The 15,820-nt window shown below is 38.8% G+C and overlaps 1 protein-coding gene across 1 annotated transcript in view; it reads left to right on the plus strand.

Moving 5' to 3' along the window:
• The window catches only part of LOC143037442 (uncharacterized), a 414,211-nt gene extending 414,140 nt beyond the window's left edge, over positions 1 to 71 (plus strand). The window contains exon 5 of the mRNA XM_076205671.1: positions 1 to 71. This exon is cut by the window's left edge and continues 1,324 nt beyond it. The gene's annotated coding sequence lies outside the window, so the exon portion shown is untranslated.
• Positions 72 to 15,820: the final 15,749 nt, after the last annotated feature.

Genomic DNA, 15,820 nt, shown 5'->3' on the forward strand with positions numbered 1-15,820 from the left:
AACCTTTTGAAATGTTTACCTAAAATTCGTTCATTTTCCAAAAAATTTCGAGTTTTCGTGGCCGGGGTTCCCTTAACGGGCGTCGTGTCGCATCTCATTGCAAAAAAATATATAGATGTATATATGCATATGTATGTATGCGTGTATGTGTGTATGTGTGTGTGCATATATGTGTATGTATGTGTGTGTGTGTATATGTATATATGTGTATATATGTGTATATGTGTATATATGTGTATATGTGTGTGTATGTATCATACTAACATGTAACTAAAATAAAATAAAAATAATTCTTTCCTTAAAGGGAGAGCAATTCCCCATAAGCTTTGCTTCACGCTCTCCCTTTTCAACATGCAATTTTGTAAAAAAAAATTGTATATATGTATGTATAAATTGTATTTTATTTTGTTGAATAAACCTTAACTAAATATTCAGTAAATGCCTTGGTGGATTAAAATGTGTAATTGTTGAATGTTAATGGTTTTATTCAACATTTAGAGATGGAGGCACTAAGACACGGACACATATCACCGTTTTATTCTGATCCAGTACACGTTCTCTCTCTGACTGCCTGACGCGTCCTTTCTGGGCACGCAGGAAATTAATCTAAGTTTCCATTTGCCCAATTAGTTCCATTTATTCCCTTTCACACATAAACCAACAGACACTCAAAATAATATTATAATATAGATATATGTACAAAGATATCCTATTATACATTCATCCCACTTTCACATTACAAGAATTGAAATGATAATTAAATAAGCATTCAGGAATGACGATTACTACGACTTCATGGAAACTTCGAGGATAATTACACATACATACGAACATACATACTTCCAATTACGCATTATTTTCCTAATTCCTAAGGTTGAATATTTTGCCATAAATTATGAAATGGAAATACAATAAATGCTCGGTCAGCAATCTATCGCTGTCCCCAGCGATGTATAAATTTGAACAGAGTACATGGAACATTATGCAAGTATGGCAAGGTAAGGACATGAATAGCATAGGAAATAAGGTAGTACAAAGAGGTAGACACAATTGGTTAACATGAAGACATTATATATATATATATATATATATATATATATATATATATATATATATATATATATATATATATACAAGAACACACGTATGTATAAAATTTACATGTAATAAAGGTTTTGAAAGAAGGGAATTGGAGAACACTTTAGCACCTATACGGTTACGAGGTTCAAGAAGAATTATTACGGCTGCGAAAAATATACGGGTGGGACACAGGTGAGGGTGAAGGGGGAAGGGAGGGAGGATTTATGTCAGGGGGAGTCAAGGGAGTCGGGGGGTCAGTGTCGCAGTCTACACCTCGGGAGAAGAGTTTAAGGTTGTCTAGGTGCATAATGGTCTCTGAATCTGAATTTAGGTGTTTCAATTTGACTATTTGTAGGTTCAAAGACAAGGACACGGAAAGGATCAAGGAATTTAGGTGAAAGTTTGGAAGAGGGAGAATGGTTCAGGGCATACACGATATCACCTATTGCAGTGTTAGACTCTCGCATTTTTATTATGAAAACGGGCTATATCGTCTTTGGCGAGAGAAAGAGATTGAGTAATTCTCTTGAAGAGAGTGCTGAAGTTAGAAGGTGAAAATTTTACAAAATCATCAAGGTTGTAAATAAGGCCTATATCTGAAGTAAGGAGGTCATATGGAAGTCGCTTGTCTGAAGCAAAGATGACAAAGTGAGGCGACTCCAATATTGACCTATTGATGGCACTATTAAGGCAAGACTGAATCATAGGGACATGGTGATCCCAGGAAAGGTGAAGGTCGGAAACGAGGTGTCTGAGAACATTGAGAATCTTTCTGTTTTGGCGTTCGACAAGGCCATTTGAACTTGAGTGGTAAGCTATGATATTACATTTTGTTATTTGAAAGGATTTGCAAATATTTGAAAGAATCTCATTATTGAATTCCGTTCCATTGTCAGAGAGAAGGATTTTGGGAGTGGTGAAGGGGTAAATAATCTTGTCAATGAGGGTCTTTGCAATTGTTTTAGCTGTCTTGTCCGGAACAGGTTCAAAGATGCAGAATCTGGAAAAATGGTCCACACACACAAACAGGTACTGATTTCCACTAGAAGTGAGTGGTAACTCGAGAAGGTCTATCGCAACCATGTCAAAGGGCTGCCTAAGGGTTGGATATGTCAAAATGGGAACTTTACTGTGAATATGACCTTTATGAGTAGCACAAGAATGACAGGCTTCTACGTGTGCATGGATATACTTTCTCATAGTAAGCCAAAAGTACTGAAGTCTGGCCTGTGTCAAGCATTTGTCTTTACCTGGATGTGCAGCAATTGGAGAATCATGTAAAAGGAACAGAACTTCAGGTACTAAGTCAGAAGGAACTACGAGTTGTTGTACAAGTCTGTTTGGTTCATCCTTGTTGGAAAGTGTGTTTCGTGGTAAAGAACGTCATCGACGAGTCTGAAGTGTTCCAAAGAGATAGGTAAGTCTGTAAGGTCTGACGTATCTCCTGACTCGAGAGAAAATATCACACGTTTCCACACGGGGTCGGATCTTTGAGCTGCTTGAATACGCGCATGAATAAGAGTGACTGTCTGAGGGAGGGGATTGATAGCAGCAATATTACGAGAAAGTGCGTCAGCAACATTGTTTGCTTTACCTTGCACATAGGAGAAGGTGGGGTTGAATTCTTGAATGGTCAAGAACCAGCGAGCAAGTTTACCGGACAGGTTCTTGCCTTTAAAAAGCTGAAGAAGTGCCTGGTGGTCTATATGGACTGTGATAGGGTAACCAAGAATAATTTCTTTAAAATGTCGAAAAGCATAAGTAACCGCTACGGCTTCAATCTCAATAACAAAATAGTTACGTTCAGATTTGTTGAAGAGTCTGCTGGCAAAAGCGATGGGGCGAAGATGTGTATCTTGTTCCTGCATAAGGACAGTACCAAGACCTTTGAAAGAAGCATCAGTATAAAGAATGAAAGGTAAGTCATAGTCAGGAAAAGCTAAGATAGGAGAAGTAGTAAGGGCATTCTTTAAGTCTGCAAAAGTTTGTTCCTGGGTAGACGACTAGTGAAAAGGAACATCCTTCTTTAGCAGTGTAGTAAGAGGAGCTGCAATACTAGAATAATTCTGGATGTACCTTCGGTAATATCCTGAAAGTCCAAGAAAGGAGCGAAGGTGCTCAACGTCTGTGGGACGAGGAAAGTCAGCAACAGCTTTGACTTTATCCGGAACAGTAAGAATGCCATGAGAAGTGAGGACATGACCAAGAAAACGAATCTCTTTTTTAAGGAAGGAGCATTTGCTCAACTTGAGTTTAAGGTTTGCATCAGCAAGACGAGAAAATACCTGTTGAAGGGTTTGAAGGTGTTCTGGTATTGACTTTGAAGCTACAATGATGACATCCAAATACATAAAGACATTATCACCAAGTAAGCCAGCAAGAACCGTGTGCATAAGTCTTGTGAAGACAGAAGGAGCAGAGGCTAGACCCACAGCTAAGCATTTGAATTGAAAATGACCAGAAAGGGTTGAGAAGGCTGTCAGGGTTCGGCTTTCTGGGGTAAGAGGAATCTGGAAGTAGCCAGACATGAGGTCTAAGGTTGAAAAGACAGTATTGTTCTGACCAACAGAGTGAAGAATCTCCTGTAAAACAGGGATGGGGGTTCTTTCCGGTATGGTGATCTTGTTAAGTTCTCGAAAATCCACAACAAACAAGGGGAAATTCCATTCAGAAATAGAGATCTCAATAATATCTTGGGTAAGCATGTCTGCAATGAGCTTGTCCACAATCTTACGTTTGCTGTGCGGCATTCTGTAAGCCGGAATGTAGCAAGGATTGGAACCTTCTTGAAGGGGAATGTGATGGTGAATGAGATCAGTAGAACCTAGGAATTCACCAGGCAAGGCAATGACATGCCGAAAAGCATTGCATAGAGAAACTAAATCCTCTTGAGCTTCGGGGAAGTCAAGGGAACTGAAGTGGGATATGTCAATAGGAACCTGTGCATGAGACACATCGGAGATAATGGTACAAACAGGCAAGGAAGAATTTTGGTCATCGATGACTTTTACTTTTGAAGGGTACACTAGAAAATCACATAAGTTTGTACCAATTTTGAGATGGAGGGGAGCATTAGTGTCATTGGCAACTAGAAAAGAAGTATGACCTTTCTTGGTGGTAATACATAAGGCTGAATTTAGTGATATGCCATTGACACGGGTGGATTCTGGCATTCAGAGAACATCACATTCCTGAGCTCGGAAAATGCGAGGCTGCATTTGCAATACTCATGTGGTGATAGAGTCACAGGTCTGGTTAACACTGCATGAGTAAGACGACACATGGTGGAAAGCACAGTGGAGACAGGGAAGGAGGTAATTACCAATTCATCTAAGGGAAGAGATAAAATTTGCTCTGTTGGGGAGAAGTCTAGAGAAGGGGGGGGGCATTTGGTATTCCGTTTCCTAGCTTTGGACATGCGAGAAGAACGCATTCGCTTCGTACGGTTGGAAGATTTGGTCAAGGCAGGTTCACTGGAAGGAGGGAGGGAAGTATGATCTGAAGGTTCAGACGAAGGTTGTACAGTGTCCTGTGAAGTGGAATCTAGAGCAGGCAGGGAGGAGGGAATATCCTTTGGAGATGACTGAACATGATCAGGGGTAGAAGAAGGAGGAGCAGCAATAGTGGGAAGAGAAACAAATGGCATGTTCTGTTGAAGGGAGGGGAATTGCTCAGATCCAGGAATTGTAGGAAGGGGTTTAGGGGTAGGCGCCAAAGGTAGGGCAGGAATGAAATGACTACCATAAGCAATCCCATGATATGGGGAGTAGACGATAATGCCATATTGCTGCATGGTGTGTAGACCTAGAACCACATTTGCAGGAAACTGTACATCTGCGACATAAAGGGGAGCTTGAATCTCGGGGCTTTGATCATTAAGGCGGATCTGAAGATGAATTTTACCTAGAACTGGAAATGGAGCACCAACTTCGTTAGTAAGTCGGAAGGTTCCAAGAAGGTGACACGCTTATAGGAGAAGCGGAGTTTGAGAAAGCTCGAATATATAATATTTACAGGGGAACCAGTATCTATGAAGAGAGATATAGGGATGTTATGGATAGTAGCAGGAATGGAAATGGCATGCGACCACTTGTTAGAGTTAGAAAGAGTACAAACTGGAAGGGAAGGCAAGGGGGTGGGTTGTGGGGATAGGACATGAATTCTAGGAGGGGAAGTCTTGAGAGGAGCAGAGGCAGATAGTCATTTAGGAGAAGAAGAACGGGAAGTGGAAGTTTGATAGGGAGGGAAGGGAGTATTGGAATGGGTGGTGTTCAAAACGCGACACTCAGCAGCAGAGTGAAAACAAAGGCCATGAATAGGGCAGTGTTTATCAGGAGGAGTGGCAAGACGGAGATAGCAACGGTGGGCATAGTGTCCAGGTTTCTGATAGAAATAGCATATGACAGGGCTACGGGAGGATGATCTTCGTCTAGGACGGGAGTTGGATCTAGCGCGAGAAGTGTGTTTAGAACGAGACGAAGATCTGGAAATATGAGCAGTAGCGAAGGTGGTGTTGGTGATAGGCACTTACTGAGCCGCAATGTCATTCTGTATCTTGGGTGAATCATGAAATTTGTGAAAGAAATCCGTTAGGGTCATACCCGGAGTGAACGTCACTGACGAAGTTTTGGCTAAGGTGTCAGGATGTAGAAGAGAAAGAAATCGAAAATACGAAATGATGGAAACAACATTGTCAAGTGAGAGTTTGTTATCAGTGTCAAGCCAGTTGGAAGATGTGAGAGCTGGTCGCAGTTCTGGCTTAAGGCCAGATGCGAGTTTTAAAGCTCTCTCTTTTCGCATACAAGGAGGAAAGTTGTGTTTAAGAGCAAGGTTGTAAAGAGGGGTGAGGGAACCTAGGCTGTCGTGCTCTGCAAAGGTACGTTTGAATTTCTCAATGTATTGAAAATAATCATTGCAGTCTTGGAATGCATCTGAATGGAGGAGGTCACCAGCAGTAGAATTTGTTGAAATATAAATATTTGTTATTGTGCATCTTGTGTTGTTTTTTATTTAATGTACAATGCAATGTATAATAAGAATTTTGTCATTTGATTTATTGTATAATCTGTACTTAATTTGCATGTATAACAAAGTTCAGTTGCTAGGCCTGAGAGATTTCCCGCACTAAGGGAGATGCTACGCCATTGCAGGTTAGTCATGGTGGAGCCACGGTGTGGAAAGGTTGATGTGTGTATTATTGTCTGAACATAAACTTATTTGTGTCATGTGCATTGTGCCTTTGAAGAACAATAAACAGAGTGCTTTTCTAAGCGTTTACATACCCATAACTTTTAACAAAACAAAATACCAGAGAGAAGACTACAAACATCCCGAAAAAGCAACATACGAAAGGACCGGAAAATACTGATGACACGAAGAACTTCTCTCAACAAATAAAGAAAGCGACAAATGAAAACCGCAAACATACACTTATGATAAAGTTGTCACAATTGAGAGAGAAATCAAAGTATCTCATGAGGAGCAGAGAAACAAAGAAAAAGGTCAAGCAATAAGGAACATTAAAATAAATCCCAAGTATTTTTACAGTTATTGTAAAAAAAAATTCAAAAGCAAAAACCAAAGTTGGACCACTTCAAAAAGAAAATGGCAACATGTCAGCAAGCTCCCAGGAAACCTGCAATATCTTGTCACCACAATATTCAACAGTGTTTTTACAACCAAGAAATGCAAGTATTGTGAATAATCCCCAAGAATTCTTCTCAATACAAAGCAATAGGGGCCCAAAACTCAGCGGTATACAATTTACCAAGGTTGACGTGCTGAAGGCAATTAGCGAATTCAGAGTAAACTCAGATGGTGTGCCTGTCATCATTCTTACTAAATGCAAAGAGGCCCTAGCACTCCATCTTCAGAAAATTTGGAGACTGTCCCTTGATACGGGAATAATACCTAGTAGACTGAATGTCATAATAATAAGACTTGGTAGCTACTCCCAAGCTTTAATCAACTAGAACACCTGGAAATACATTACAATATATAGTTTACACTATATATACATATATAATGAACATATAGGACTCATCATATGAGTAGACCACATAATTGAACAAGTAAGGGAAGGAAGCAACTTACGAGGAGAGTCACGACTGTTTCTCTAACCGGTCCCAGACAGAATGCGACGACGTAGCTAGTCAGCTTTCTCTACAGTTCACCCAGTATGACGCACAACCAAAACAAACGACGTAGCCAGACAGACAGAGTATGACGCGCAAACAAACAAACGATTCGAAGTTCAATGACAAAATATGACACTGAAATAAGCTATACTATCACCGATTGACAAAGGAGGGGAAAAGGAATCTGGCCAAAAACTACAGAACAGTAGCACTGACTTCCCATGTCGTATTTTTTTTTTTTTTTTTTAGAAGATACTGAGAAATAATATCATCACGTACCTAGAAAAACACCAACTAATAAGCAAATTTCAGCATGGATTTCGTAAAGGGAGATCATGTCTGTCCAACTTATTAAACCACTATGATTGATGTTGTGTACCTTGATTTTGCTAAGGCCTTCGACAGAGTCGATCATGACATCCTCACACACAAGCTGAAGGCCTTGGAAATTAAGGGAAATATCGGAATATAGCTTCACATCCTTGTTAGAGCAAGAACGCAGGTGGTAGCTGTTGACGGCCACAAATCAGAGAAGTCAACAGTGGTGTTCCACAGGGCTCGATGCTGGGTCCACTGCTTTTCCTGGTCCTGATGAACGACATAAGACAATCTGTGGACAATTCGTTCCTGTCATCCTTTGCGGATGACACCACCCTCAGCCATAGAATCAACGACGAGGCCGACATCCAGGAATTGCAACCCAACCTCGACAAAGTCTCAGAGTGGGCTGAAATCAACAACATGCAGTTCATACGAGGACAGATTTGAAATACTGCAATGTGGCACCAACTTCAACTTAAAAAGCTCCACCACATTACACACTAGGGGAGGCAAAACTATATCCTCGAATCCTGTGATCAAGTGCCTAGAAATTCACCTCAATGAAGATGCCACCACATCAATACTACTAGTAAAACCAGGCAAAGGGCTGGATGGGTTCTTGGGACCTTCAAGTCAAGGGAAGAACACTAAATGTTAACACTTTGGAAGGCCCTCATACAACCAATACTCAACTATTGTAGTCAAATCTGGTCACCACACAAAAAGGGAGGAGATACAAGAACTGGAGTCTGTCCAAAGACACTTCACCAGGCAAATCACAGGTACGCAAAGCCTGAATTATTGGGATCGCTTAAAAATAGGCCTGTATTCACAGCAAAGGAGAAGAGAGAGATATTGGGCCATATATGTGTGGAAGGTACTGGAGAAGCAGATGGCTGACCCAACTACACTGTCTCTGCAAGAGACACAGAGCAGAAGAAACGGTCGCATGTGTGAGAAGAAATCCCTACCTACATCTGCTCCAGAAAGAATCAAGACCCTTTTGGCCTCTAGTTTTTCTTACAATGGCCTCAGAATTTTCAACACGCTCCCAAAACATGTTAGAGAGATCAAGAAATGCCTTGTCCTCAAGTTTAAGATACATCTAAACAATTTTAAGACACTGCCAGACGATCTACTGTACCTGGGTACACAGCTCACTGCAGGGCAGCCTCAAAATCCATACCAAACCAGACTGACTTACAAAAAGAAGACTCTCGGGATGGAAGTAGCGGTGGACCACCACAGATATGAGGAAGACCCTCAATTCTACTAAGTAACTAAGTAAGCAGGCATGACAGCATATTGCTTAGGTGTTTAAAACATACCTTAAAGCTTCAAACTGAACTACATTGTATTGCCACTGCAGGAAGTTATTCAATTAATTAATTACACGGTCGGCGAAGTTGTTTCTACCTACTTCCAAATGATATATATTTCCTGACAGTTTGAGACGATTATTTTTGGCATGGCCGGTGCCACGAAACGTGGGGTCCAATTAGAAAACGGATGGCGGGACCCCTACTCTACAAAAGTAGAAATGTATGTATGTTTACATTCTGTGTAGTATGCTCGTCTTTAAAAGAAAATAAATGATTAATATACAAAAAAATTGAAAGACAATATGAAAATTTTATATTTTTTATACAAAGGCAATTACAGACAAACTGCATATACCCAGGTCTTTTAGAAAAATACTTTTCTTGCTTTTTTATTTGCAAAATCTTTCAAGATATTTTCAAGGTCAATGGTTTTAGCAATGTCATTTTCTATAGATAGCATTGCCTTATTGTTTAGTTTCTCTTGTGAAATTGTTGACCGTAAGTATGCTTTAATCAGTTTTAGTTTTGAAAAACTTCTTTCACATGATGCGACTGTTACAGGCATTGTTAAGTAAATCCTCAAAGCAATGAAAACATTAGGAAATGATGTAAATCGATTGTTTACAACTAAGTATTCAAACATAGCATGAGGCTAAATGATATTGGGGGGAAGGAAAGTTTTCAGAGCTTCGAGTTCTTCAGCCAACAGATAACCATCAACGTCTTTAGTTGTTGTTGTTTTTTCAATAACTACCTCTCCATCAGTGTTCTGTTTTATTGTGGTGTCTGTTAATGCTGCTTTAAGGTCTGTTGTGTGTCCTTATTTCTGCCTTCTGTATACTTGGAAAGTTATTTAGAAACCCAAATAATTTTACATGGCTTTTAAGTTGTTCAAACCTACACTCCATGGACTGAATAGCTTGGTCTAACACTTAGTTGAAGCACTGAATTCTGTGTTTCTTTTTGGATCATCTAAAGGATTATCTTTTGTCTCATATAAAAACATCCAGTGGTAATTCAACAGCTTCAGCCAATTCATTTGCACCTACTAGAGCATCATTAAAACCTTCCTCTCTATATTTTTTTTTCAAATGGTTCCAAGCCTTCATCAACGACCTTTGTTTCCCCTTGTAGTTCCTTGCTTACATAGTTAACTTTAAAAAGTACTTCATACCAAATTATCAAAGAACTAAAAATTTGTAGTATTTTAGCTGGTTTACTAAAGATTCAGCCTCTGCTTTTACCTTGGGCTCATCTGTTATCTCTGATATTTCCACAAGTGCATCATATACAAGTATTTCTCCAATCTGATAACGAATAGCTTTAACACTATCAATCCGACACTCCCACCTTGCATTGCTCAAGGGTCGACGAAAATAATTTTTTCAGTTGGAAATATATATATATATATATATATATATATATATATATATATATATATATATATATATATATATATATATATATATATATATATATATATTTTTTTTTTTTTTTTTTTTTTTTTTTTTTTTTTTTTAATCAGCATGTGACATCGTGAGGGATGTGGGGACATCATGCACCACTCTGCCAGACGCTAGAATTTTATTCATTTTATTTAATTTAATTTTATTTTATTTTATTTTATTTTATTTTTTAATTTAAAAGTTTAAATGTCTACTGCCCCACGTGGTGGGGATTTAACTCTTGTTTATATTTATACTGTTGACTTATCTTCTTATACCTTCTGCATCATTTTTATTCATTTTTTCGTGGATATATGTTACGTATGTTGTTGTACGATATGATTTCCAGTACAACGTAGACTTAGAGCAATTTACACGTGTAGAAAAAAAATCTGTATAAATTTTCCCAGGATTATAGCGCAAGTGTTTGTGTTTTTTCCACACTCTTGTTATCTAGTGTATTTTTCTCGTTGCATAAACAATGGGAAAACTTAAAAAATAAGACAGTGGCATGGAGTGAGTTTGCCAAATTTACACGTTGGGATAGAGCAGTGGTTCCCAAACTATCTTCCCTGACGCCCCCCTTGTTGCTTCCAGTAAACCCGCACGCCCCCACTCCCTCTTTTGTTCATGTGAAATGATTATTGCATTTATTTCTTAGCATTGTTCAGGAAAACAGATTTCTGTTCGTATTAAATTTTAGTAATGAAAGCCAGTCAAACAAATAATAGTACATTCCAGAGACATTTTTCTAAATAACTAAAAACGAAACATTTGGTTCAAAGGAAGCGAAAAAAAAATTGAACATTAGCAAATTGGCAAAATTGACTTGCAGTTTTAAGAATAGATCATTTGAAAACATGGCATATAACATTTGGAAAGACTCATGAGACTAAAGCACAATTTATGAACTAATTTAGTGATATGGAAGCTGCTGCTTCTTCCTCACAAGATTAGAAATTCTAGGATTGTAGTATTGGAAGTTTGTGACGAGTCCCTCAGTGGCGTCAGTGTGGTTGGTATCGGTGACGTGTCCAAAACGTGTAAGGAGAACTAGCTTAATAGAAAAAAAAGGTTGGAGTGACTGCTGTAATTATACTTTGCATGTCGGTAATGGCAGATGTTTGTTCTTTGAATGACTTTATTATTCTAATTAAACAAATATTTTAAGCAGATGATTTCACGTCCCCCTTGTATCCTCCTCACGCCTCCTTAATGGGGCACGCCCTCTAGTTTGGGAACCACTGGGATAGAGGAACAAAGTGACGAATCGGCACCTCAACCCATCACTTCTAGTATTTCATGTGTGGAACAGATTCATTGACTATAGGCTTCCCTTAGACATCTGAGGCAAGAAAGACAAGAAAAATCATGGACAAGGCCAGAATATCTCCACGCCAAGTCAAGCTGAAGAAAAGTGCAAGAAAAACTGAGTTTGCAGATTATCAACCTGGGGGCTTTTGATGCATAGCCCTACATTAGACTTATCCTGGCAATAAGGAGTTGGGTGGTGCCCAATGATACCCTCCCATCCGAGGAATTAGTATTTTGTCTTTTAGAATACATCTGCATTTATTTATGTAATATAAAAGACAAAAGGGGACCAGGTGTCTATATTAACATGGATGACCTCACACACCTTCCCCATAAAAGTGACCTGAATGACCTTCCTTGAAAATCTGACCTCTTGAACATTATTAGGTATAAGGTAAGGAACAAATCATAGTAGTATTGCTCTAAAAAAAAAAAAAGTATTACTGTACTGTGCATAGTCAACTAAACACAAAAATGCATTTTTCTCAAAACTAAAATATAAAGGTTAAAAATTTTATATATCAACTTTTATTGCTCCGATTTTAAAAATTCTTGTGGCATAAAAACCAGAAAAGAAATATCTTCAAAAAATATTCAAATTCCTTTTTTTCTGAATCTTATAGGGTCTGTGATTTTTTAACTATATTTTTTTTTTTTTACAAAAAAAAATGCTTTGACTCCTTTTATTGTGTGAACATACTATTTGTCATATACAAATGAGAATATGCAGTATTTTTCCTTTTGGTGTCCTTTAACTCTCATACAAAGGAGATTCTTTTCCTTTGAATAGTTTTCCATGAACATAATTTTTTAGGCCTAGATAAAAATCTGTTTTTTTTTTTATGAAAAAAGTAATGTAGCAATTTTTATGAAAAGTAAATCAGGGATGCATAATAGTTTTGTGTTTAAGCTGTAAAAAATTATTTGTCTTGACAAAAAAATGTAGCCACAAGAAAGCAAAATGTCTGGCAATGACCTGGCGAAAATAGGGAATATGACTTGTGTCGTTTACTGATAATCCGGGTACATGTTTTTAAAAACTGCCCACCTTCTTGTTGATGCTGAGAACAGTATGTACATCATTTTCAGAATCCCAGAAAATGTTATAGCATCTAGACAACACTTGGCTACATCTTCGAGTAAAAGGTTATAATTGTGACATGCACACGGTACAAAAAATGCTCTTGAATTATTCTTCAACAGCCGTGCTTGTACACCAGATGTGTGACCTGCCATGTTGCTACCGTTGTCATAGCCTTGGCCTCGAATGTCTTGCACTTCTAGATTTAATTCCTTCAATGTGTTTAATAGTGCTTTATATAAATACCCTGTGCTACTTTCAACTTGTGCAAACTTTATGAAATGTTCATAAACACCTGAAGAAGCCAAGTTGCCATCAGACACATACCTGATCGTTAGAGACATTTGTTCTTGGTGACATATCAGGTGTGCAGTCTAAAATAATGGCGTAGTAGTACTTAGCTGCTTTTATACGTTTCTGTATACCATTCAAAACAGCTATAGCTATGATGTTTAGTAGTTCATTCTGGGTATCTTATCCTAATTAGTGATCATGACTTTCATGTTTTGTTGTTGTTGTTGTTTTCGCAAATGTGTATCAAGGACACGGTCAAACTTTTCAAGCAGCTCCACAAGACCTGAAAAGTTACCATTGTGCACACTCTCATACTAACATTTTCTTTTGTTCCTCTAAATTTCTCTTAGCAAGAAACAGCACTATTTCTACTGACCATTTGAATACTTGCTGCCAGTGCTTTGCATGTTCAATGACGATTTTGTTCGTGTTCTATGTCAATGGGACCTTTCGCAGTCAGGCTCGTAGATTCCTATTAGCGCTAGAAATTTCAATTGTCTCGGATTTCACGAGGCAAAGGGGTGACTTAGCTAATTTGGAAACCGATATTTAAAAAAAGATACGCCATAAATTGCTGCATAAATGTATTTAAAATCAAAAACATGACTCTTAATGCTATAATTCTTACTTACTGGTGTGTGATAAGGCTTTGTTAATTCAATTATAAGGTAAAACTAAAAATAGGTAATTATTTTTACTGAAGTAACTATGAGCAGTAAAAATAAGAGGATGTTGATTTTGGTTTGTGCATTTTATCTGAGTGTTGAAAAATAATGGATATCACTGTCACGTCCTGTATATGAAGATAATCAATGAGATAAAAAATAACAAAAGTGGTGGCGGACGTACGGAGTTAACGACATTTTTGTAAAGAATAGCCTCTTAGATCTGCTGGGAGCTATTTTCAAACAAATATGACTAATTTTACGTGTGCCGTGGCAAACTGCACGTCAGATTCAAGAAAAAATAGGAGAAAGACAAAGTTTATCGTACCGAAAAAATTAAGTCTTCGATGCAAAATTATGTTTTCGATACATTACATGGATTTGCCTATTGCTTGGTGCATTCAAATGAAAGTATATATCAGTATACGTCCATTGAAGTCGGTAGAAAATGACAAATTGCTTGGCTTGATACAATTATAGGCTGTTTTACGAATATCATCTGTGATTATAAATATAGGCTCAAACAATGCTATATGCCTTTTGCAATCATGAAATTAATTGACTTAAATTTTAGACACAATAATGTACAACGATACACCTCTGTAAGCTTATAAAACTTGCCCAGAAAAGTATTTATTTTCCGGCAAGAATGACAAAATCTGGCGGTGTCTGGTATCAATTTGCTCACTGCGAAAGGTCCCATTGTCTGTCTACTACAAAGTCTTTGGTGTAACTGTAGCGACACGTCAATACCTCCGTTTTCTGTGGCTGAGTTTCCCGCGTATTTTGTTTCTACGAATTCCAATGTCTTTACTCTGCCAATCTTGTCGTATTTTTTATTTCACCCTCATCAAATTACTCCATATAAAATTATTTATTTTAATTATATTTATTATAATCTATTTTTGTATAATAATCAAGCCAATGTACATACACATATAAGATCATATTTGCATATGTAATCTTTTCATCATCCACATGGAGGTGTACACTACGATGTAATAAGATTCGACAATAATTACACATATTGATTAATAATAAAATTCAACTCAGCGCTCCTGGAGGTCGGACGTCTCTCCACTCCAATTCACTCAACAAGCGCCCAGGAGTCTTCGCCGGCCGGTGGTGGCGAGGGGATATATCTCCTTTGCTGCTGCCGGTCTGGCACAGGCCGACCTCTTCGTTGACGTCGGCAGGCGGGATTACACCAAGACAAATACACACATTTCCCAAGTCACGTAATTCTCCGTTTTCAGAGTAGTGCTTGGAAGAAAAGAGGTACACGCACACTTGCTCGCTGGATTAGCAGAGGCCGAACCCATCTCATAATTAGAACCCTTATCTAATCACCGGCTGGTCGACGGAGGGGAATTGGGGAGCCTCTCTGTCCAACCGGCCCGCACCCACGCGCTGGCCTCTTCGCTGACGCTGGTTAGCGGGTTTACACTTCTGACATTTACACAGAATTCCCAATCACGTAATTCTCTGCTTTCAGAGTTGTGATTGGAAGGAGAAAGATAATACAACACCCGCCCGCCTGCCCCCCTTCGCACCGCCACTGGATCAACTCTACAGACTCTCAAACCCAACCTGGGGAAAAGCAGGAACAGCTCAGGCCTTACCTGGGGCTAAACGCGCTCTACACGCGGGAAGTGAACTCTACTCATTTCCCGTAAGATACGTACACACACTTCTCACGAACATGGCCACGACCCACGCACAAACATCCACACTTACTTTTTCTTTGACTAAAATTCGCTTCTTTTCTAACTTTCTCTTATACTACATCTTCTCATTTCAGTTTGCCCCCCACTTAAGATTTTTCCGTTTTTCCACCTTTCTCTACTACTACGCCTCCTACCATTTTCTGAACTTTTGGTGATTGTAATCCCGGTGTCGGCGCCGCCGTCCGAGTTCCCAGTCCATTTCTCCCGAGCCACGACCACCAACAGCCCCTGATCGCTCGCTTAATCTCCCGGTGGCAATAGCCCTCTTTTATACACTACTATCTTTTCATTTTCTTACAGACATTCTTCCCCTCCCACAAAAACCTATCCCGCGCAAGCGGGTGGTCTTTCCTAGGAATTCAGAATTCAGATCTCTCCCGACTTCTCTCCCGGGCTCAACTCCAAGCAGCAGTTCTCTCCAGCAAGAGGCCTTG

This window comes from Oratosquilla oratoria, chromosome 22 (genome assembly GCF_046742065.1).
Source record: "Oratosquilla oratoria isolate Oo_2021 chromosome 22, ASM4674206v1, whole genome shotgun sequence".
Classification (NCBI taxonomy): domain Eukaryota; kingdom Metazoa; phylum Arthropoda; class Malacostraca; order Stomatopoda; family Squillidae; genus Oratosquilla; species Oratosquilla oratoria.